We start from the raw sequence: 25,687 nt of genomic DNA, 5'->3' as shown, positions 1-25,687 counted from the left end.
GGCAATTTTTAAAACACACAGTAATATTCACAATCACTTTTAAAATCAGTATTAAAACAGAATACTAGTATAGCAGCATCGCTATGTCTACACAGCAGCTTACGAGCAATTTCCAGCCAGCAAGCGGTATGGAGACTCTGCCACCGTCTCCCACCATACACTTGCAATTTATTTCGTAATGGTGATGTAGGATATATTTCTTAGCCAGGACCTCGAAAACTTGATGAAGAGTTTGTTTAATCAAACGATTTTGCTTGGAGGTTCACTAATAAGACCAATGGAGATCAAAATCATACGATAATTCTTGATAGTAGCTAATAGTATAAATTGGATTTCTTCAAATGAGAAGAAATGTTGCTGGAGGACCCACCCAATATCCTACGTGTATGCGTTAATTGATTTTTGAACTTTTATTATCTTCAAAGCTTCCCAAAAATTCAGGATATGGGTCAGGGCATATATTGGATAACGCACTCTGGCATAGTGATCTCGATATAGAGAAATCCTCCAAGGTAAAAGGTAATCTGGTATGGACTGGCATGGATATCGCGCGGTCGACCTACCATAATTAACAACAAAATTCACAGCAACATTGAAGCCATGGGCTCAGTGCAGGAATTTCTGTTTATTCTTTGATACAGGACTCAGTGCAGGATAACTGGAGCCCTCAAGTAGTTTCTGGCTAGAGGGGTTTGAATTTTATTGTAATCCACCAGAGACATTGGCTTTCCTTGCATTAAAAAGGTCACTGGGGTTTGATATAAACCAATATTGTTCATCCTTATGAGGTTCCCTTTTGGATTCCTGGACCTAGTCTGAAAGCATCACTTAGAAACATCTCAGAATGAGGAATGTGTGTGGATGGGGCAAACACAAGAAAATGTAGCCTTTTTCTACATCAAATGTAGGTCTTTTTACTCTTGTGTAGGGTTTTGTTTTTAGAAGGTCTACAAAGGGAAGTGAGAACCTTCTCTGAAGCTCCCCGCGCGGGGCGGAGTGATGGTACAAGGCACATGAGTCAGACACAAAGGCTAGCATCTAAAAATGAACTGAAAACTCTGCTTTTTGCTGGATAACGTTACTATAGTAACCTCATGAAAGTGACAGAGAACAGAAGTTGATCCGACGGGATCACGCGGATGTCACTTTGGCTCATCCAGGAGAGCACGGACCCCTACTTCGTTCGCCCCTCCCATGAAAAGGAAAGAATGGTGTGATCTTGGGCAAATGTCAGTCTCTTGTGACCCTTTGGTCCACATAATGCTCAGTAAAAAGGGTGACGCTGTTTTCCTACCCCATATGTGTGCCACGGATGCGATGCATATTTCACAAGCACTCACACACGCGTGGGCACGCTCTCTCTTTTCGCCACCTTATATTTGAACACTCTTTCCACCTGGTAACCTACAATACCTACTTTTTACTACTTGCAGCGAGTCCACTATGTCTGTTATTTTTGTCTCAATTACCTGGCTCTAAGTGACTAATTACAGGGTGCCCGATTCACAGAACTAATTTAAGACAAAATCCTAATCTCACTACTTTTGGTATTCACAGAAGTTAGGATTGTATCTTAAATTTGTCTTAAGACAAACTTAAGACAGACTTAAGAGAGACTTAAGACAAAATCCTAACTTAAGTCTGTCTTAAGTCTGTCTTAAGTTTGTCTTAAGAAAAACTTAAGACAAAATCCTAACTTCTGTGACTACCAAAAGGAGTAAGTCTAGGATTTTGTCTTAAATTAGTTGTGTGAATCGGGCCCACTATCAGGCACGGCCCGTGCCGCATGTTAAACTGGGGCGTTGACATCAGGCAGGGGAGGGTCAGGGTGGGGGTTTGTAAAATGCGGGATATGGACCATTAGAGGTAAGTACCGATAAAAATAAATAAAACGAATTTCGTTGCTCACGCTGCATCGCCAAATGTGATGCAGCGTGGGCAACGAAATTCGTTTTATTTATTTTTATCGCTACTTACCTCTAATGGTCCATATCCCGCATTCTACAACCCCCTCCCCAGCCTGACGTCACCGCCCCAGTATAACGCCCGGCACGGGTCGTGCCTGCCCACTATGTTGTGTCATAAGCATTTTCTTTCCTCATCAAACTGTAGCTGCAAATTTAGTATAAGCAAAATGCTACTCACAGATGCACTAGCATAGTGTCTAAAAATATATTTCAGATCCAATTTTAAAAACCCTAAATATTTAATAAACTTCTGCTGGAGCCGCACTGGCTGGAGACACTGACTTATTTCCCGGCGTGAAGTGCTGTGTCACAATCATTATGCTCAGTCATTTTAGGGCCCGTTCACAATGCACCGGGCTTACATCTCACAAGCATTTTGAAAATTCCCTTACAAAAGATTTGTTGTTTTTTAGGTCGAGCCTAGGCAGCACATGTGCTGCTCTGGGAGGCATGCTGTATTTGAGTATGGACTTGAAGCTCCGCCCATATTTTTCATTGGCTTGTGTCAATGTTCTTTGTAAATGCTGGCTTGTGATTCGTTAATAGGCTTGTTAGTCCCTCCATAGTACCGCTTTGACTTCATTTGTAACCTCCCATGAGGACTGGCCCTTTTACTTCTATTGTTACAGGGTGTGTCTTATTTAGTCCGTAAGCACTATTTTCTTTAATGAGTTTCTCTACTGCAGGCATGACATAATTTCCTTCAACATTCAGCGTGCCGTGTAGGCTTTCACTTACCAAGCAGCCCGGGACAATGGCGGCCGCTTTTTTGAAATTAAATAGGTCTCTCATTCAAAAGAGTTTCAGCTATTTGCATTGTAAATGACAATACCTTTTATTTATGTGTTAATTATCAAAACAGATAAAAGGCATTTTCATATACAATGCCAATGGCATAAACTCTTGCAAATGCGAGACCTATTGCATTGCAAATGCTTGTGTTAAAACCTTTGACTCCAAGTACCCCCAGGTCTGCAGGTGACTGCTGCGCCCACCATAAAATAGCAAAGGATGCCTGTTTGGGCGCTACTGTAAGTTTTGCTTCCATGGTTCTTGGAGAATTGAGTTGGAGAGAGAGAATTGAATGTTTTCATAGTGAATTAATCTGTTGAATTCTCCAGGAGGATTGCTGCATTTATCTTCATAAGTGGGCTCAGTCTGAGCGGTCACAAGTTAATAGAGTGTGCTTAGGACCAGAAATGAGAAAGGAGAGAGGGAATTTAAAGAGACCCTTTCCTCGCACAGCGACGCATCATTGGCGAAGATGGACGAGAAACATATTTAGGAGTAGACATGAGGCCAGATGTACTAACATTGGGAACAGCCATTGCCAAATTGTCATTTTCTCTGAATCACAATAAGGAAATCGATATTCCTGATGTATGAAACTTTTATTTTTTAATTAGCAATTCCTAGAGAGTGGCAAATCGACCTATCTCAGGATTAGTAATGAGGTTGGTCGCAATTTGGGACCAGTTATGAATGACAGCCACCACAGGGATGGTGACCTGCTGAGGTCAGCCACCACAGGGATGGTGACCAGCTGAGCTCAGCCATCACAGGGATGGTCACCAGCTGAGCTCAGCCATCACAGGGATGGTGACCAGCTTAGGTCAGCCACCACAGGGATGGTGACCAGCTGAGGTCAGCCATCACAGGGATGGTGACCAGCTGAGGTCAGCTATCACAGGGATGGTGACCAGCTGAGGTCAGCCATCACAGGGATGGTCACCAGCTGAGCTCAGCCATCACAGGGATGGTGACCAGCTGAGGTCAGCCATCACAGGGATGGTGACCAGCTGAGGTCAGCCATCACAGGGATGGTCACCAGCTGAGGTCAGCCACCACAGGGATGGTGACCAGCTGAGCTCAGCCATCACAGGGATGGTGAACAGCTGAGGTCAGCCATCACAGGGATGGTGACCAGCTGAGGTAAGCAAAACATCATGTCTGTAATTGCTTTTAAATAAAACAACCTTTTTTTTAAACTCAACACATTTTCATTAAAGGACAACAAGATGCGTTATAAAACAAATAGTGTAACTTACATTTTTTTAAAGAGTAGGACGTGGGAGAGCACCAGCACTTTTCAGCAAAGCTCAAATGCTTTTAACCTTTTTCGTGCTCATGACGAGCTCAGCTCGTCATGACGCACGGTGCTCCGGTGTTCATGACGAGCTGAGCTCGTCATGAGCCGTGGAACGCTCACACGCGGGGATAATTCCCCTGCTGTGCTGAGCGTTCCACGGGAACGGGTGTGGTCATGACGAGCTCAGTTCGTCATGAGGCACGGTGCTCGTGTGCTGATGACGAGCTCAGCTCGTCATGACGCACGGTGCTCCGGTGTTCATGACGAGCTCAGCTCGTCATGAGCCGTGGAACGCTCACATGCGGGGATAATTCCCCTCCTGTGCTGAGCGTTCCACGGGAACGGGTGTGGTCATGACGAGCTCAGCTCGTCATGAGCACACGAGCGTTGTGCCTCATGACGAGCTCAGCTCGTCATGAGCACGGGGGCGCTGTGCGCGACCACCCGCCCCCCAGCACAGCGGGGAAATTACCCCCCCTGCGGAGGGGTTAATGGGAGAGCACCGGAACTTTTCAACACTGCTCGAATGCTTTTAATAGGAGGGTGCCTGCACTTCTCAGCACTGCTCGAATGCTTAACATGGAGAGCACAGCACTTCTTAGCACTGCACAAATGCTTTAAATGGGAGAGCACAGCACTTCTCAGCACTGCTCGAATGCTTATAATGGGAGAGCACTGGCACTTCTCAGCACTGCTCGAATGCTTTTAATTGGAGAGTGTCGGCACTTCTTAGCACTGCTTGAATGCTTTTAATTAGAGGATGCCGGCACCTCTCAACACTGCTCGAATGCTTTTAATGGGAGAGCACCGGCACTTCTCAGCACTGCTTGAATGCTTTTAATGGGAGAGCACCGGCACTTCTCAGCACTGCTTGAATGCTTTTAATTAGAGGATGCCGGCACCTCTCAACACTGCTCGAATGCTTTTAATGGGAGAGCACCGGCACTTCATGGGTTCCTTGTGTGTTGCCCAGCTCTATCTGCTAAGTTTTCCTCAATAGGCTTGTTCAGCTCTGTCCTCTTCGCCACTGTTTATCCTACCAGTAAAGGTGTTTTATATTGCTTTAGGGTTGGGGCATAGAGGGGTTACGTTACTCTGGGTAGGAGGATATGATGGTTTCATTGTTTTTATTGTAAGTGTGACCTTGGGTGTTTTAGTTTCATTCTTGTCCTGTGTACCTGCCCTTCCTTTTATGGTGTACACTGGGGCTTCCCATGGTCTGTTTGAAGACCCTCCCCCTCCAGCTCTCACAATGGCACAGAAGGGTCGCCTTTGACAAGTCCTGGTGTCTTTAAAGGGACCAGTCGCCTCTTATCCAAATCACTTGTGCTTGTTTCATATGGCCTGGTACCGCCTAATACCCCCTCCCCTCCATAGGACAGAAGACCCTTGGCGCAAGTGAGGGACCCTCCCCACTCCCTTGAGAGGCCAACCGACCCCCGCTTTCTCCAAAGGCAACACAATGCAAACACCACAACTGTTTGGATTAGGGGTCGTAGTAATCCCAGCCGTATTGTATTACATAAAATATAGCAAAACATTAATAAACACTTTATTTACATTATGTACAATATGCAGGAAGCCCAATACATTGATAGGTACATGGTGTCGATTGGCTAACCTTAACATATTTCTAATACAGAGCCAATCCTATTGTAATCTAAGTGATGAAGATTTTAACTTCTGCGTGTCCCTGTTAGAGCCTACGGCAAGGTCAATGACTGGCGGCCCCAGATCCTGATCCAGCTAGGTCCACACCTCCTTACCGGCGTGACCTTGCGTAGGGGCCCCAGCTTACCGGATGGATACCTCCCCCGGGCACCCCTACACCCTCAATGTTAAACTCCATTAAAGGGGGCGTGGCAATTATGCCTCCTTGCACCCTTGAGCGCATGCGGGGGTTGGCCAACCAGCCTACTGGAAGCGAGACTTCCCCTCCCCCCGCACCCCTCCAACCTACCGGCTGTGACTGCCCCTGGAGTTCCATGAGAGACCCTCTGTCTCCCCCTCGGACGTCCCCATTTTTCAATGGTGCTGCCCGCTAAGGACCGAAAACTATGCTCACCAATCATGACCTTACCACCTGACCAAGGAAAAACGCCTAAAAATACGATAACATTTGTTATTTTAAAATTAGCTGTTCAATTTGAGAAAACGCAACTATATTACAAAACTTAGTAAAAGGACGTCAACCCGTCGTAATATTTTACATTACTCCACCTGTAAACAGAAAACATATTCATTAAAAACATAACATTTTGCCTTAGGGGATGGTGGGTGGGTGAATTAAAACCGTTGGGGCCTGAGCCTGAGGCCCTGTTCCTGCGTGATCCGTCGGAAAGGCTGGGGGGCGGTGAACAGCGACTGCTCGCACCGCTCCTCGGCCTTTTAAACCCGTGGGGGCCAGGCAAGCCGGTTCAGACCAGCCTGCCCGACGTTTTCCCAACGCGCCATCCGGAAGCACTTCAAGTGCTTCCGGTTCACGCTCCGCTGACCAATCGGGAAGATGATGATCAGGGGAGGCAGGGTGCCGCGTCACTACTGTGCGTGGCGCTCCCTGCCTTCCCCTGTGTGCGGGGGCCCGGCGCGACCGCCATAATAGCGGCGTGCCTGAGTTGGGTCCGCCTCTCAATTACCGCAAGGAGTATGAAAGGGTGTGTTGCGCTCCTCACCCTTTGACATCAAAGTTACTCTCACTTTAACAACGGACACACATTAACCACAGACCATTCTTACCAGCTATATCTGGGTGGAGAGAAGGCTCATGGGGTCAAGGCGCCCGCTGCAGAGCTCTATGAACATTCCAGCGCAGACAGCGCAGGTGGTTAATGCACTTGCTACAGCGTCTGTGTGTCTTCAGCTGCTCGCTGCCGGATTGTTGAGGAGTCTTAAGGCTTTAGGTTTATGCACCAGAGCATTGAACAGCGCCTAGAGGTCACACGCCTGGACCCTAATAAGATATAGCCCTGTACCAGCATTCGATGCATATATTAATTTGTAACCTGCCAGTCACGTGTTCCTGTCCTGGTAGGTAGTTCCTTGATATATGTCCAGGCAGCTTTGCTCATGCCTGTGTATAACCAATAAGGTATAAGTTCGCATAGTTTCAGGACCACTGTCAGTTATAAAATATGAGACAATTATGTTCATTAACATCTATTAATGCATGCCAGATGTTTCAGTTTATTTTCTGTGCTATCTAAATGCACAAATATAAATATACAATAATTGGGCAAACCTTCGTTCATGGAAACGTCACAATGCATGTGCTATGCAATTAATATGCGATCGCTACTCAATGGCAAAATTAATAATAGAAGAGTTTTAGCCCTTAAACTCATACATTTTTAAATACCATTGCGCATATAAAAGTGCAGGAAAAAAGTAGAACATTATAAAACACCTTGGGGCAGATTTATGTTAACTGGCGCATCCCCAGGGATGCGCCAGTTAATGTGCGCCACAGTGCGCCACAGCTCCGCCACCCATGGTGCGCCGCATTTATAATGCGGCGCACCATGGGGCAAAAACGGCACAGATGCGTGACGCATCTGTGCCGTAAAGGTGACGCATTGCTGGAATTGCGTCGCAAGCGCGATGCAGCTCCAGCAAGGCTCGGGGGTGCCCCATCTTAACAATGCTGCGTCAAAACCTACGCCTGCTTCAAGCAGGCGCAGGCTTTTGACGCAGCATTGGCCTGAAAGTTACTGAGTGAAATCTTATAGATTTCACTCAGCCACTTTTGCGAGGCGCACCTGGACCGGAACGCCCACCCTGCGCCGGAACGCCCACAAGCGGCGCAGGGCTTTACAACGTGACGCATCTGCCTAGATGCGTCACGTTGTAAATCGTTCGTAGGGATGCGCCACGTTTACGCCGCCTTGCGTGACGCAACAGCGGCGTAAACGTGGCGCAAGGGCTTCATAAATCTGCCCCCTTATATTGTTTGCATCTGTCTTCGGTGTGTGTTACCTCACAACCTTCAGGGCACTCGTACGTTTTTTCTGATTTACACGTTTTTGCAAGAAAATCTCCAGAGAATTGGAGTGCTGAGCGAGACACCCTCGTGTCACGCTCCATGGTAACCAGAGACGCAGTGACTATCGCTAGGTGTAAAAGACGTGCCCTCCACAGCTCACAGAAAACGGCTGCCTCGGCGCTAGAATGCGTGCAGAGGAAACATCTAACAGCCAATGCGGTGGAAGCAGCAGCACCGGCGCTAATTGGCGCCTTCACTAATGACCTCACAGGATAAATCACCTCACTTTGGGGAGAATAGACACCTGGGGACCATTCACAGAGGTAAATCACAAGTGTAAAATGTACTCCGTCTAAATCTATTCCTGGACCAAGGTGGAGAGAGACACTTTAGTGGTTTTCATCATTTCCGCCTGTAGATTTACACCCCCCTGGTGCATACGTGCCTAGGTCTCTAGTTTGATTCCAATCTCCCTACATTTCCCAAGGTGATTACGGGCCCGATTCACAGAACTAACTTAGGACAATATCCTAAACTTACTACCATTTTGGTATTCACAGAAGGCACTTACTCACTTCAGTATTCACATAAGTTAGGAGTCCTACCTTTAGGACTCCTAAATGCTTTCTGTGAATACCGAATGTCTTAAAGTTAAGATTTTTCTCAGTTTAGGAGTAGTAAAGTTAGGACTCCTAACTTTAGGACTCCTAAATGACTTCTGTGAATACCGAAATGAGTAAGTGCCTTCTGTGAATACCAAAATGGTAGTAAGTTTAGGATTTTGTCTTAAATTAGTTCTGTGAATCGGCCCGTAGAGTCTAAAGGCGGCAGAGGAAGGGTAGAAGAGCACAGGTCAATGCAAGGAATCGAGGTGGAATAACAAAGCAGAGCTCTGAATGTGCAAGCATCTTTAGAAACCATTCTCCAGAAAAAAGGGAGGGGGCTACGGGTAAACTTGAGGGGGTTGCGATTCTTTATTGATCTTTTTTCAGATTAATTCATGTATTGGTTTGTGTCGTAAATTCCCTCTCTGTCTTTGATTTTTTTTTTCTACATCTTCTCTTCAATTCTCTGCTTGTCGTGCGGGGAGAAAGGGATAGACTATATATTTATTTTCTTTGACAGCTATGACGTCTTATGAAGTACTGCTAACTGTAATTGGTGTCTTTTTTAATAGATCATCTCCTTTCATGTCACTTCTCTTTGAAAGCTGGTGTGTGCATGTGATGAACCGAGCAGATTTGATAACCATTAAAAAACTTTCTTTGAAATAAAATGGGTCCCCGAATAGGCAGCACTTGTCAATGTTTTTATGTGATTAGGGGCCATATGTATCATACAAATTCGCATTCACTGCGAATTTCGGCCTTTGAGAATGCGAATTTGATAAATGGGATGTATGAAGGAAAATCTGGTGCAACATAAGGAATCGCAAAATGTGCGATTCCTTATTTTGTAATTGTATTTAGGGAATCGCAAATTTTGCGATTCCTTAAATGCAATGTATGAAGCTAAAAAAAATTGCAAATTGTCCCTAAGGAATCGCAAATTACCACCAACTTCAAGTTGGTGGTAATTTGCGAATTTCTTGAAAAATGCCAATTTTGGCATTTTTCAAAGTGCCATGTGACACATATACATGCACCACATGTGCACCCATGCTTATTTCAGGGGTGCAACAGGGTGTCCTTTGGACACCCCTGCACCCTTGAAATTGTTCTCAATTTGCGATTAGCAAATTGCGAATAACTTCCCATTCATTCCTATGGGCCTCCTGGCCCATAGGAATGAATGGGGAAGTATTCCTTAATTGCAAATTTGCTATGTGTGAATTCGCAATTAAGGAATATCAAGAAATCACTCAAAAATTGCGATTTTCTTGATACATACCAATTTGCGATTCTGAAATAGCGATTTCTTAAAAATCGCTATTTCAGAATCGCAAATCGGTACCTTCGTACATATGGCCCAAAGTTCGTAAAGTTCATAACAATACAATACTCACATCAAGAGACGCTTCCAAAATCCCCGGAAAAAGTAACAAAGTAAAAACACGTTAAAATTCCACGCATATGCCGGGAAATGTGCTAATAAAAATGCAGTTGAAATATAAAGAGCTAACAGATTAAAAGAAAGGGAATGAAATGCCAGATAAAAAAAAAGACATATTTCACAGGCAGTGATTCTGAATTAGGCAGTGGTGGTTAAAAAAAGGGTGTTAAACTATGTAAAAAAAAACATGATGTGAATGGAAATTATAAAGAACTTGTCCCCTGCAATAAGAAATGAACCGAGGGGTATTGTTTGGGCGCCGCTCTATTCACAGGCTGTGCGGATAACACGCGCTGCTCACCATCTCAAGCACTCTTCCATCTATATGCAAATAGCACGCGCACTCGCGCAGCACCGCGCGCGCAGACCCGGCAAGTGTTGTGACTGCAGGATTAATTGCACTGTGGGGTTTTTTCCTCGAAAATTTTCGTTGCTTTTAATAAAAATGGCAATATCTGCCAATTGTTAGAGAAGAATTTATGGGGGTAGATTTAAAAGCCCCTTGCGCTTTGAACTTAAAAAACATAAACGCCTCTTGTGCTGCCAGAACGTAACTTTTTGTGACGCACTGGCAGCACATTTCTCTGCCCCATATTTACAAGGACAGATAAAAGCCACTCTTCGTGGCTTTTCCTCTCCTTATAAATACGGCCCCTTAACACGCAGCACTTTGCGTGAAAGGGGCGTTCCATTGGTGTTGTTGTGGGTGTTCCCACGCAACACCCATGGAATGAGACACATTTCCAGATTTAGGAGGAATCATAAATCTAAAAATGCGTATGAATGCTACGCCTCCCCAGGGGAGGCGTAGGGAGGCGCAACGAGGAGAAATGTATACATTTATCCTCGTTTTGGTTTCCTGTTTTTTATGCGTGCTGCATTCTGCCGCACACATTGAAAGAGTAAATCACCTTCCCTTCCTGAACAAAAACAATCTCCCCACGAGGCAGGCATCCTGGCACCGTGGTGCATTGATACCTGCGTCGGCACATGGCAGCAGTTTATGCGCCAGCGCAGGGGGAAGCTCAGAGATGCGTCATATTGTTGTAAATATGTTGCATCGCTTTGCTTTCCAAACTAATACAGCAGGCGTAGCAAAAGTACTTGCTGAACCGTGCTGCGTTAGTTCATTGTAAATCTGCCTCATGTTATCTAAGTGAGAAGACCTGAAGGTCGTGCAATATTTGTAGCCAAATTCAATATCTAATGACCATGAGTTCCGGGTTGGAGACTTTCTTCCATTGGACATGCTGTCTGATGGGCTAAAAGTGCTTTAATAGATTTGGGTGTCCAGTATAGGTTCAAGAGAGCTGCATTCTTGACAGATGTTCTGAAGAAACAATGACTGTGTGTGTTCAATTTACATGCATTGCATGTAAATATATATTGTGTGGATATCCTGAAGATGTGGCCTGGATCCAGCTTTTACGGATCTGTGTTGAACCCCCTTGCACTTGAGACGCTGACAGTCCTTGTGATTTGAGCATCTCAAAGGTCTAAATTTGAAAAGATGGCAAATTAAGTATTAGAGTCCCCTCCATCTACGGCCACCTGGTGCTTGAAGCGTCACTTGAAGACGCGTGCCCGGGACTCTTCGCTGATAGCTTGTGTAGCGAGAAGGACCAGGGGCAGAGTCCTGAGGACTGGAAGAGGCTCTCCAGGTTCTCCCGAGTGCCATCCAAACCTGGATGAAGTTCATGGGGTGGTTTTAGCTTCTGCCAAGATGGAGATCATTGAGGCAGGCACGGGCGGACAAACGGAAGCCATCTTCTCCACCTCACAGAGCAGCGAGCCAGGGTACCATTTTTCCATTTCCATCATCTCTCGGTTTTATCACCGGCCACATCCACAGTGTAGCTTTTTACTCCCTCGTGGCTGAGGAGTGTCCCCCTGCTCTTCAATTAACCCAACTAGGCAAAAGGGCCTTCGTTGGCCCTGCAGATGGTGGGTCAGGAATAGACCTCAAAGACCAGAATCAGGCGCATTCCCTGAGGGTAGGAGGGTTGGTCCTGCGCCTGGTGAGTCAGGAATGGACCTCAAAGACCAGAATCAGGCGCATTCCCTGAGGGTAGGAGGGTTGGTGCTGCGCCTGGTGAGTCAGGAATGGACCTCAAAGACCAGAATCAGGCGCATTCCCTGAGGGTAGGAGGGTTGGACAAATAATCAACAAAGACCACCTCATGCGAAGTCAGTATATATTCCGGTGTTGATGGAATACACTCTGTGTTGTTTAAATACCCCTCACCCACCAAAAGGGCCCTTGGTGTCATGCTTCATCATCGGGGTCTTCCCGCTCGGCTGCCGGACGGGGCAGTGCTGCGACAAGCGACTACGCTGGAGCACCTTTAGTTTGATGTGAATACTATGTGAGTGAATAGGAGTGAGTGTCAGTGGGGTCAGGAGTGATGAACAAAATGAAGTTAAAAAATACCTGGCCTAGTGGTAGAAAAAACTTTTTAATAAGCACTGGCTGGTTTTGTTAAAAGGGTGATGCGGAGAGATAAAGCAAGTTACTGGGCTTACTCTCCTGTGTGGGTCAACATGTTTCGGGGCGGCATGCCCCTTCGTCAGGACCGGGTATAGATCCCCCTGTCACTCACTAATGTTATGCGACAATTAATGGGAGTGAATTAATGCTATTGTTATCAATGTGTATAAATATATTCTTTAAATTATATAAATATACGTGTTCTAGCTCAATCAGAAATTCTGATGTGGTAAGCTTTCGAAAATAGGGAGTCAATGCCCCATGAGCCAAGGCTGGGCGAAGGGTAATTGGGGGTCCAATCAACCCCCAGCACCTCAGTGCTTCCTCCTTCGTCAGCGGCTTCCGTGATCACGTAATCACATGATCAAGTGCTTATTAAAAAGTTTTTTCTACCACTAGGCCAGGTATTTTTTAACTTCATTTTGTTCATCACTCCTGACCCCACTGACACTCACTCCTATTCACTCACATAGTATTCACATCAAACTAAAGGTGCTCCAGCGTAGTCGCTTGTCGCAGCACTGCCCCGTCCCGCAGCGGGGCGGGAAGACCCTGATGATGAAGCATGGCACCAAGGGCCCTTTTGGTGGGTGAGTGGTATTTAAACAACACAGAGTGTATTCCATCAACACCGGAATATATACTGACTTCGCATGAGGTGGTCTTTGTTGATTATTTGTACTTCATAAGAGGAGGATTTGCCCACCTCGGTGCCGTGCGGCACCACCTCTTCACTCCCCCCTTTTGATATCCTTTACTGGTAGGAGGGTTGGTCCTGCGCCTGGTGAGTCAGGAATGGACCTCAAACACCAGAATCAGGTGCATTCCCTGAAGGTAGGAGGGTGGATTCTCTTACGATTCACAGTTCCCTGTTTCGAAAGGACGTCTGGCCACTTCTATACGCAGGCGACACCTTCATGTGACAGATTCTATTCAAATGGGCAGATGTCAAAGGCACCATCCCTCCTTTGACAGGATCACGAGGTCTGGATTCTGGGCCAGAATGTGCCCCTGAAAAGTCACTCACTAATCAGGATTTCTGCTAAAGACCCTTAGTCTCGTCTTCTGTCTTGCAGCCGAAAGACCCTCCTTTCTCTCGACTGACCTCAGCGCATTCTTTCTCAAGGTAGTCGAGTTTTCATGCATCGATTCTTTGGCACTAACTTTGCGTAGGGTCAAAGGTCTCAGGAAAGCCCTAGGAGAGCATTTAGACCCACCTCAGGCCCACACACAGTCTGTGCTAGCTGATCATCAAAACCCTCCAGACCGCCAGTTCTGGAGCCGCTCACCATTGAACTGTCCCTATTTTGAAGAAGATAAGCTTTGGTAGCCGGGGACTCGTCTTGCAAGTCGCTGCCCTTTGGAATCTACACTGCCATACTTCAAATCTGCTTAGGTTTTAAAATCTAAAATCTTCCAAAAAGCTCAGTTGTCCCCTAGAATCTAAGTAGGTTTGAGCTCAAACATCCTTTGAATTTTCTAGTGTAGGTCGGAGAAGTGTGGCTCAATGGTTAGAGCGGCAGACCCTGATGCAGAGGTCTAGCCTGGGACCAGGGTTCAATTCCCCGCCTCGGCGGGTCTTGGGCTCAAAATTCCACGGACCTGATAATTCTTGCCTCGGTGCCTATTCCAATCATGGAGTCCCACTCTGCAACTCTGGGCAATAGCTTGCTTAATCTCCACAACGGCCCCCACAACGCTAAGGATGCCTGGCCTCCACCTTGGGGGTGCCCAGGAGTGGACACCTCACAGGGAAAACCAGGATGGGTTCCACAGTGGTATTTGTACAAGCGCCTTGAGACCCTTGCGGGTGAGTAGTGCGCTATACAAGTATCAATTTACAGGAGGGCTGAATCCATGCCAGATATTCAGGATATCCACTTCCCATCTTTTCATTTAAATATTAAACACTTCCGGAAATGGACAGTTGTAGGTATCACACCTGCTGACCAATGAGAAAAGAAAAAGACACACAGATGGAATAGGGTCAAGACTGATTTGCATATGGCTGGGTCTAAACTGGTATAGCGTGGCGGGCAAATAAATGATGGATTTAACCCAGATCTGTGACTGGGGGTGAATGTTCGATTGATTCAGCATTCCGTCCATCATCTGTACTTTTTGCATTTGTCGCCCTAAGTGGGAAGGTTGTGCCCAAACGTGGGTCCCGTGCTCACCATGCCACCAGATTCAAGATATCCTGGCTGATGAGGGGTGAAACCCCAAAACCGGTACTAGGATGCTTGTTTCTGGTCCAAGGAGGACCTGGCCTGGCAGTTCGGGCTGGACTGATCCCATGGGGTATAGGGTCACAACTGATTTGCATATGGCTGGGTCAAAACTAGAATGGCGTGGCGGGCAAAAAACGGAAGGATTTAAACCAGATCTGTGACTGGGGCGAATGTTCGACTGATTCAGCATTATGTCCATCATCTTTTCTTTGCACCAATGAGAAAAGAGCGGCAAAGAAGAGCTGCCGGGCGTCACAGGGAGATCGCGGTTTGTTTCTCTGTCATTCTTACAGGGCATTGGCTTTTTATTCATTCTTCCTTCTCTGGTCATGTGATCTTGGTCCCTGGTGGGTCAATATCGCAGTGTATTCCATTCATTAGATGTATCGATCCGCTGAGACCGGGCTCAGGCGTTCGGTGAACCCTGCCACCTTCTGCTGAGTCCTCATGGAGGGGTGGAAGTCATGGGGAGCCCCCCCCCGCCTCTAAAAGCTGGTCTCTCTGGTCTTCTAATGGGGCGTGCAGGAAGGAGTGATGTGCGGCCAGCATTAATGCAGGGAAGGGAGAGACCTGCAGAGCAGCGTCTGCCTCGTCGATACCCTGTCACTCAGACACCCACCGAGAGCACTCCTGTCACTCAGACACCCACTGAGCGCCCTCAGGGCCCAGGAGTGTGGACGTTGAGGAGTTTCCTGACAGGTTGGGTGGGCTATGAAGGCATTGCGAGTTTCGCTAAGGAGCATAGGGACATCTTAAGGATTCTTAAGGATTCTGGGGGCCCTGGGCCAGATGTATTTTGGGGTTGCATGTTCGGAGCAGCTTTGAATTTGTGATCCAGTTTCAGATCTTTTATGCCCTCTTTGGCCAGGTCACCAAGGGACCGATTCATAGAACTAACTTAAGACAAAATCCTAAACTTACTACTTTTGGTATTCACAGAAGTTAGGATTTTGTCTTAAGTTTGTCTTAAAACAAACTTAAGACCGACTTAAGACAAGCTTAAGACAAAATCCTAACTTAAGTCTGCCTTAAGTCTCTCTTAAGACAAACTTAAGACAAAATCCTAACTTCTGTGAATACCATAAGTAGTAAGTATAGGATTTTGTCTTAAGTTAGTTCTGTGAATCGGGCCCTAACAGTGCACAGACACACTGGTCCAAATTCTAAATGTTGTTGCATCTAATCTTCAGGGATAGCGACGTGTGTTTTCAATATTGTACCACAGCAGCCGCTCACTAATATTACTACAAAAAATCTCTGTGACATATGAATACGTGAGGTCCAGTTTTGATCTTAAAGAATGAAACCTAAGCAATATGACTCTGCAAAATGTCTGTAATAAACTCTCACACATCACCCACATTAAAAATAAATGAAAGGAAAACATTATTTGATACAATCTGTTTAAGATTTATTCAAGGTCATCAGGGCAAGACTCTCTGGAGAACAGAGCTGGATCTATCAGGGGCCCCTGAAAGGCTGGGGCCCTGGGCCAGAGCCCACTTTGCCTTGAAATGTCTCTGATTGGGAGGCCCTATCAATGGTGCAGCAGGTGCCCTGTACCTGAGGCCTGTGTGACCCCCTGACCTCTGAATATTGATGGAACTGACTGCTCAACAGTGGTCAGGGAGGGCTCTGAGTACCACTGAGCTGGGTAACAATAAACATCTGGGGGCAGATTTACGTTTCCTGGCGCATCCCTGCAGCTCAGCAGGGATGCGCCAGGAAACTTGCGACACGTATTTTAATCCTTACGCCACCACGTATGCGCCGCATTTACAATGCGGTGCATCATGGCGCAAGAAAATGCAGATGCGTGTCGCATCTGCTGCCGTAACCTTGGCGCAGTGCTGGAGTTGTGTCGCGGGCGCGACACAACTCCAGCACTGTGCCAACCCTGCCCATGTCTAACATGGTGCGTCAAGCCTTACGCCTGCTTCAAGCAGGCGCAAGGTTTTGGTGCAGCGGGGTCGGAAAAGTGACTGAGTGAAATCTTGTAGATTTCACTCAGCCACTTTTCAGAGGCGTTCCTGCGCCGGAAAGCCCCCCCACCTGCGCCAGAACGCCCACATGAAACCTGATGCAGGTTTCATGTGGCGCAGGGCTTCACAACGTGATGCATCTCCCTAGATGCGTCACGTTGTAAATACCCCGCAGCATGGCGCTGGCTTTGCGCTGCCGCTGCGTCACAAAAGTGACGCAACGGCGGCGCAAAAGTGGTGTACGGGCTTGTAAATCTGCCCCCTGGTATTCAGCCACAAGATACCCTTCGCAGTGAACGTGCACTTAGCAAATGCACGTTATGTTATGTTATTTTTCATGCTTGCCCAGGGCCCATGACACACTTACTGTGCCATTGTGTAAAGAACACCATATTCATATATGACAGGAAAAAAGGTCAATATATGAACTCTTAACAATTTTTAGGTCTGGCCTGACAGCATGGCTGTCACCAGACTACATGTAATCAACAGAAAACAGAGATTTAAGAAGCACTACAGAGAGAAGGTTGGTTCCACCCAGATGTTGACCTTCCAACTTACAGTAGCAGGCAGTATCGCAAAATGATTGACTCACCCCCCCCCCCCCCCCTCCCCCTCACAGAATGTGAAGCGAGCGCCTGAGTCTCCCATATGGTACAGATATTTTTTGTTATATGCTATGTTATGTTAAAATCATTTAATATAGCGCTCAACTCACCCGGGGGCATCTCGGCGCTGTCCGGAAGTAGGGATCAGGACAGAGAGGATAAAGCAGTCATGAGCTGATTGGGGGGCCCCAGAAGAGATGTGGGCCCCATTCTGGTTGAGGGACTCCCTGTGCTGCAGTGGCCTATCTTACTTCCCTGTTCTGAATTTGATTGGGTGGAAGTTGTTAAGTTGTTTGCTTCTGTTGAAAAAAAGTTCTTGTTTTGCGTTGTGGCATTTGAAAGCACGTACTCGCTGTGTGAGGCGCGGAAACACCAGCCCACGTGGATAGAAAGCTACACCCTGGTGGGTGTAAGGCTGGCCGAGTGCACTCTTTGTTTTCACCCACCACAACAAGTGTTTTATGTTGTGAATCATAATCACCATGGTGCAGCCATCATGTTGTGGGACACAGTGTGTGGGATGTGTGAGGGGAGAGGGAATGTGACAGACGCTTTCATTTTTTTTCTAATTTTGTGGAATGCTGGTAGCTTTGGCTAGTTCGGCCGGACGGGCCTATTATCAGTTTTCTCACGAGTGAATGATGCTGCGGATTAAAAAAAAAAAAAATTAAAAAAAAAAAATTTATGAGGCTGTGCGTCACTTTTACGGCGCTGGTGCGTCACTTTTTGTGACGCACCAGTGGCGTAAAAAATGCACCTTGTTGCGCCATATTTACAAAGTGACTCATCTAGTTAGATGCGTCACTTTGTAAGCCCCTGCGTTACATTATACCTGCGCCAGGTATAATGTATGCAAGGGGGGCGTATTGACGCAAGAAAAGGGACGTAAAAGTGACGCAGTGAAAAAATCTATGAGATTTCACTGCGCCACTTCTAGGACGCAAATGCGTCAATATCTTACGCCTGCCTCACAGCAGGCGTAAGACTAATGCAGGCCCTTTCACATGGGGCTTGCCCCATGTGAAAGGACACATTGCTGGAGTTGCGTCACTTTTGTGACACACTCCAGCAATGCATCACTTTTGCACCTACAGATACGTCAGAAATACTGACGTATCTGTAACTCCTTGCGACATGATGCGTCATACTGTAAATATGACGCATTATTGGTGTCGCAAGGAGGGCGCAATGAAGAGTGACGCATCGCTGTTTTCACGCAGCGATGCGTCACTTTTCATAAATGAGGCCCTGAATGTTTGGTGTATAGAGGAGAGGCCACACACCGTCTCCTGTCAATACAGCTTCAAACAAATACGTGATGATTGGATTTGCCCACTTTTATTACACACAACTAATAAACTCCCTTGAGAGGAATAGCCCTGACGAAGTCTGAGGTTGACACCATGAAAGACGAAACACGTGTTGGCTAGGATCAAGTTTGGACCTCATTTGTGATGAATAAATTAAGGATAAAAGAAGATCGCTTCTTTCTTTCATTTACTAAGGACACTTATTACTGCGGAACTAAGCTCAGGATATATTTGTTTTATTCGGACCTATTGTGTTGATAGATTTTTTTTTAAATGTTCTCAGTCCAGTGTGCTTTGCAGGTTGTGCCAGGAGGTTGTCCATTCTAAGATATGCTGGATCTGGAGTAGGAAACAGGTGTAGAATAGGAGTGAAGTGAGTCAGAGGTTTGCCAGGAAGGACTGTATGGCACCCCCCCTCTGAACAATTCCCTTTATGAGATGCGCCCTGTTAAGTTCACCCTTTATATCATCATCGACACAGTGGGATGTCAGTGTTGAGTTTGCGACTATTTGGAACCTCCAGGGTGGACTATTTTAAAGTCCTCCGGTGAGCACCAGTGGAGCAGATCTCTTCAGTCACAGCCACAGACCAATCCAATCCATGTATTATAATCCCCTCTCAGGCCCAGCTCTCTCCTTGCTTTTCCCCCAGTTTTTGAGTGGCTTCGCCTTGCTTTTCCCTTATTTTCACTGCTTTCTCTTTGCTTTTTCCCTGTTTTTGTGTACCATCTCCTTGGTTTTCTCTTGTTCTCACTTGCTTCTCTTGCTTTTTCCCCCATTTCTTGAGTGCCTTCTCCTTGCTTTTCCTGTGTTTTCACTGCTTTCTCCTTGCTTTTTCCCCATTTTTTGTGCGGTCTTCCCACACAACTCCAAACCACCACCTCACTTCTGTAATTCCGAATGGTCCTCAATACCTGGCTTTTTGAATGAGCTTTCGGGACCTGCAAGCGCCTGGATACCCTGTTGCGTGATTAGCCGCGCTTTACAAATCCTGATTGATTGATTAATTGATTGATTGATCCTGTTACTAATGAGGGTCAAGTAGGAGTTGTTATATGCTACCAAATGAAAACACGGAGCTGACATGACTTTGAGTGAGGGAGGACGATTAGAATGACTACAGTTACAGTTATTCTTTAAGTGGTTGCAAGGTCAGATTAATCTGTGGGTAGGGACTATGGGCCATATGTATCAAGCCTTTTGCGAATCGCAAAGGCCGAAATTCGCAGAATTTCGGCATTTGCGAATCGCAAACGGCCTTTTTGCATGTTTTGGGATGTATGAAATATTTGCAACATAAGGAATAGCAAAGATTTGCGATTCCTTATTTTGCCATAGCATTCAAGGAATCGAAATTTTGCGATTCCTTAAATGCTATGTATGTAGCATTTTTGGCTTGCGAATTATGGTTAAGAATTTGCAGATTACCACCAACTTGTAGTTGATGGTAACTTGCGAATTCTTCAAAAAATGCACAAATTTGCATTTTTGAAGGTGGCATGTGATGCACACACATGCCCATGGGGCATGTATGTGCGCCATATGAACACACATGTACATTTCAGGGGTGCAGCAGGGTGTCTTTGAGACACCCCTGCACCCTTGAAATAATTCTCAAATTGCGATTAGCAAATTGCGAATTCGCAATTTGAGAATTATTTCGCAATCATTCCTATGGGCCTTCTGGCCCATAGGAATGCATTGGAAATTATTCCTTAATTGCGAATTCGCAAAATGCGAATTCGCAAATAAGGAAAATGAAGGAATCGCTAAAAAATAGCAAATTTCTTCATACATACCATTTTGCGATTCCTAAATAGCGATTCCTTAAAAATCGCTATTTAGGAATCGCAAAAGGGTTTGTTGATACATATGGCCCTATACTTTAAGAGTCCTTCATCTCAAGAGTCAGGAAGCAGATTTCAGGTCCTCATAGAGTGGTTGGAGAGGCATATACTGCACGGATGGCATAACTAACTTATTGTATTCCATCCATGTTGGTATAGTTGCAGGCCATGCTATGTGCACATTTATTTCAATCAATGGGAGGGGTCCCCGTGGTCTTCTCGGAGAGGTTCATTGCCCGGGACAGTTCCATAGTACCGTATCTCACTTGTACTGATGGGTGGGTCTTTGTTCAATATTCCATCCCAGGATCAGTGGTTGACAGAGTTGTCTTGGTAACAACCAGGTTTTCAACTCTCTTTGGAACTGTTAATGTTCCTGAATGCATCAAATCTTAGGTGGTCAGACCTTCCAGAGCTTGGCTGGTCGGACCAATAAAGCAACGCGTCCTGTGAATTTCTTGGTGTAAGACAATGTGACAATCTGATGTGCTAGCCTAGAGCATGGAGTCCTGTTGTGTGCATTGTCTAAAGCTAATAGTTTGGAACAGTGGGACTTTTCCTGTGTAGGATCCGTGGGTGAGTCAGAGTGCCTTGAACATTGATAGTCTGGCTACTGGTAGTGGGGAGAAGGCGGAGGAGAGGCCTTGCTGCAGTGTTCTGGATCCATTATAGTTTACATATGATGAAAGAGGAGAGACTAGGATGTAGGCAAGTGGCACTATCGAGCAAGAAGGCCATGTGTGTGAGGAGCTTGCACTTTTTGTTGAGCTTCAAGGTACAGGATGATGCATTAGAGTGTTTTCATTGTATAGCAGGCGCTCCTCGTGGCCTCATTCACCGATGGAATCAGGTATAGGTCTTAGACCATATCATCCGTAGATTCCTCGTTTCTCTTGACTTGGCTGGTGGCCATCAACTTCCTTGGACCATGTAGGTTTTGTTTTATCGTCACTGATTGCGATCTCTGCCTATGCGATGCTGAGCTTCAGGTTTCTCACCATCCAATAACCTGTGGTACGGAGGCCGATGTGAAGTCTTGGCCTGCAGATATCTTCTGGGCCATCTGTACGAAGGATGATTTGTGGATCATCCCCATACCTTGTAACGCCTATGGTTAAAACTCTTATTATGTCTGGTAAAGATTAGCTAGGTAGATGTTGAATAGAAGAGGGGAGAGGACGGCCCCCCGTGGAACAGCACAATGTTGGGTATTAGAGACAGATATGACAGGTGGTGGGAATACTAGGCTTTTCCTTTCTTTCTATCTTTGAGGTAGGAGAAAACTCATTTTAGGGTGTTGAACTTGTCGGTAGCTGCAGATAGGTCCGTAAGCAGTACGGCAGCCGCTCCGTTCTTGTTCACCGTGCATTTCAGGTTGCCCCATATGGAAACGAAAGTTGAATCAGTGCCGTGCCTGGTCTGAATCCAGATTGCTGGTTTGGCATCAGGTTATTATCCACTGTAAAATTGGAGAGTCAAGTAAATAAATGCTCAAATAGTTTACCCAAAAGTGGACAATTACATATAGACCTGTAGTTTGCTGAATTGGATAGGTCAAGTATTTAGTTCTTGAGGAGTGTTCTTAGGTATTAAGTTTTCTGGTCTGTTTGGAAAGATCTTAGCTCCAGAAATGCGTTAGACTGGGTCCTAATGTTTCTCCTGTGCAGGTTGACCAAAAGATACCTTTAAAGAATTGTTTGACATTGGTGGTGGAGTGGGATTCAGTCTAAAGGTGACCCGGATGGTTTGCTTGTGTTGCTGATGGCCCAGATTTCTTGTCTAAAGAGAGGGTTGAAGGCGGTATTGCCCTTTAAGCCTTGTTGCAAAGCGTTTGGACAGTACAGTTGGCAAGGATTGGGTATGGTGGCAATCTTATAATCCCATGTGTCTGATGCCATGGGTATGACCTGTTTATTGTGAGAGGTTATGACAAAGGGAGTTGTGCTGACTTATTTAATCTGAAAACCATATTTTAAGTCTGATAAGCTTTAAAGAGTGAATTGTTATTACACTGTGGCAAAGCCTCAGCACAATGTTTGTTACACTGAAGATCACAGATTACCACAGTAGTCAATGGTTATGTTGTTGATTAACATCTCAGACAAATCCTGTGGGTAAAATCTTTGCAACGTGAGAATCCTTTTTAGGGCCTCTTAGGACAAGTTGTATATTCTTTTGTCACAGTATTTTTGTATAATTATAATTGATGACTGTATGCGTAATGACGTACAGTCAACGGAAATTCTGTGCTGTACACAATAGCCCGGATTTGGTTTTCTTGGTGAAAAGCCAACAATGAAGGTTGTCGGCCTGATTGGGTAATTGGGAAAAGCCACGCCAGGTGCAATATGCACCATCTGTGTATTATGAAATGTTATGACAAGAGAAGCAGGCCTGAATTATTTATTGTGGAAAGCATAAATTAAGGCCAGTCAGCCTTCGAGGGTGGGTTGTTTTTAATTTGTGGGAAAAGATGGAGGCAGGTGTTTTGTTACATAGAATCTCAAGTCTGACTTATTTATAGTGAAAAGCAGCAGGCCTTTGAGGGTGGGTGATTGTAACACTCTGTTAAAACTTAGATCATCGTTTACCACTCCAAGATGGCCGACAGTTGGCTTCTAAATGTCTCAGCCATGTTGGAGTGGTAAAACAGTGGTACACTAAGTACAATATCATTCCAATTTGGCTGCACACTGCTTTGTTGAATGTTTTACCTATTTGTGTACAGCAACCACGCCTGCCACTTCTATGCGGAAATATGTTTTTTTTTTCTTCTTTTAATCTAACTTGCAAATACATGTTACATTTCTGTGTTTGTTTTTCTGTGAATTACAGTGTGTGAATGCAAGAATGAGTCAATGGGTGGATGAATGGACGCATGAGTGCAAAAATGAGTGACAGAGTGCCTGGCTGAATAATTATTGAGTGCCTAAACTCACTAGTGACTGAAAAGCCACTTCCAGTTATACACCAGACCTATTGGCTTATGCTTTTTAGATGTTTGAACCAATTTTCGCTATTGAGATATAGTCATATTGATGCGATTTTGGTATATGTTGGATCCTATGTTACATGTATATAGTAAACATAGCATAAGGTAGCATAATATACAAGTTTAACTCACTCCCCACTGAACAATATAACATATGATAGACTTATAAAATACAAGGTTGAATAATATAACAGCTCATAGAATAACATTTAAAGCAGGGCCTATGCACTTGAGACGGTTGGTGTCCTGGTCCATACCAAAATGCGTGCTCCGCTCTAGCCATCTGGAGCTGGCCATAGTCCTCAGAGTCAAGAGAACGTACCAAGATGGCGGGCATTTGCATATTTGAGATCAAAACTGTGGAACCCTTTGCCACAGTCATTGAGAACCTGCAAATCACTTAGGGGCAGATTTACAAGCCCCTTGCGTCACTTTTACGCCACAGTTGCGTCACTTTTGTGATGCAGCGGCGGCGTAAACAGTGCACCACCGTGCGACATAGTTACAACGTGACACATCTAGTAAGTTGCGTCAAGTTGTAAAGCCCTGCGCCATATTAAACCTGCGTCAGGTTTAATGTATGCAGGGTGGGTGTTTCGTCGGAAAAAGCCTCGGAAAAGTGACGCAGTGAAATCTACAAGATTTCACTGAGTCACTTTTCTGACTCCGCTGCGTCAGAACCCTGCACCTGCTTAAAGCAGGCGTAAAGCTTGATGCAACATGTTGGGTTTGGGCAGCCCCTGAGCATTGCTGGCATTGCGTCGTGCTTGTGACACGACTCCAGCAATGCATCGCCCTTGCGCCATCAGATGCATCACGTATCTGTTTATCCTTGCGCCACGATGCACCGCATTGTAAATGCAGCGCATCTGTGGTGGCGCAGGGGTAAACTTGTGTGACGCATCTTACCTGGTGCATCCCTGCTGATATGCAGGGATGCGCCAGTCCTTGTAAATCTGCCCCTTAGAGTTTTTCGTAAGCTGCTCAAAACGTGGCTGCCCCATCCTTCCATTAATAGTCACCCTTTGCTTCAGTAATTCCAGTGGGTTCAGTGAGGAGGCCATGGGCTGTGAAACCTTCTTCAGGTAGTCATGCACTCTACAAATTACATGAATAAATTGTAGAATAACATGATAACAACACATCATAACAATACAGGAGCTAATATGACAAAGCAAAGTATAGCACAAGGTAACATAATAATTATTAATATAATTATTATTAATATGAGAGAGTGTAACATATGGGAGCCAAATTAATATAACAAATAAATGTAACAAAATAACGTATATCTTGAAATGAAGTTACATAAAACTAATATAAGATTAAAAATGTTTCAAAGTGAGATCCCATTTGATAACACTCATAAAAGGACATAATGTGATGGAGGCTTCTGGCTGAGTAAATGTGCTCCCGTGGGTGGGAATGCCACGAAAGGCTCTGAACAAACACACATTTGTTGGTATTTATAAACCATTATCTAACTATCTCCACAAATGAAAAAGTGTGACCTTTTCCAGAAAAGAAAGGAAATGGACAGTTACCCAGAATTGGTGAGGGTGTAGAAGAAATGGTTTCTCCTTGGGGAAACATAGGGGCATATTATCAAGGGATTTATCTCCGCTTTTTTGGCTTTAAAAGCCAAGAAAGCGGGGATAAAATTATCTCCCTATCAGCAACAGGGTGCTAACACGCAAATTTGCATGTTAGCACCCTTTTTCTCTTCGCTTCCCCTTGCATCTATAATGAGATGCGAAGGGGGCGTTCCAGAGAAAAATAATAGGACAAATGTTGTTAAGCGACATTTCTCCTATTATCAAGGATTTCGCTAACCCGGTTAGAGATAAAAAAAGCAGTGCTAACCGCGGTTAGCACTGCTTTTTTTTACACCTGCTGGGGCATATTACCAACCAATAGAGATAATTTTTGTCTCTAACTTGTTTAGAGACAAAACTTATCGACGCAAATCGGCGATTTTTATCGCAGATAAACCTTGCTATTATCAAGGTTTATCGCAAATGCGATATAAAACGGCCGCAATGCATGAATATCGCTGAAAAGTCAGTGATATTCATGCATTATCGAGCAAATGCTCTTAGCCATGTTATCCACCTCCCATTGGATAACATGGCTAAGAACTGC

Source organism: Lissotriton helveticus, chromosome 9, assembly GCF_964261635.1.
Source record: "Lissotriton helveticus chromosome 9, aLisHel1.1, whole genome shotgun sequence".
NCBI lineage: Eukaryota > Metazoa > Chordata > Amphibia > Caudata > Salamandridae > Lissotriton > Lissotriton helveticus.
The sequence above is the reverse complement of the archived record's forward strand: the minus strand, read 5'-3'. Positions refer to the sequence as shown.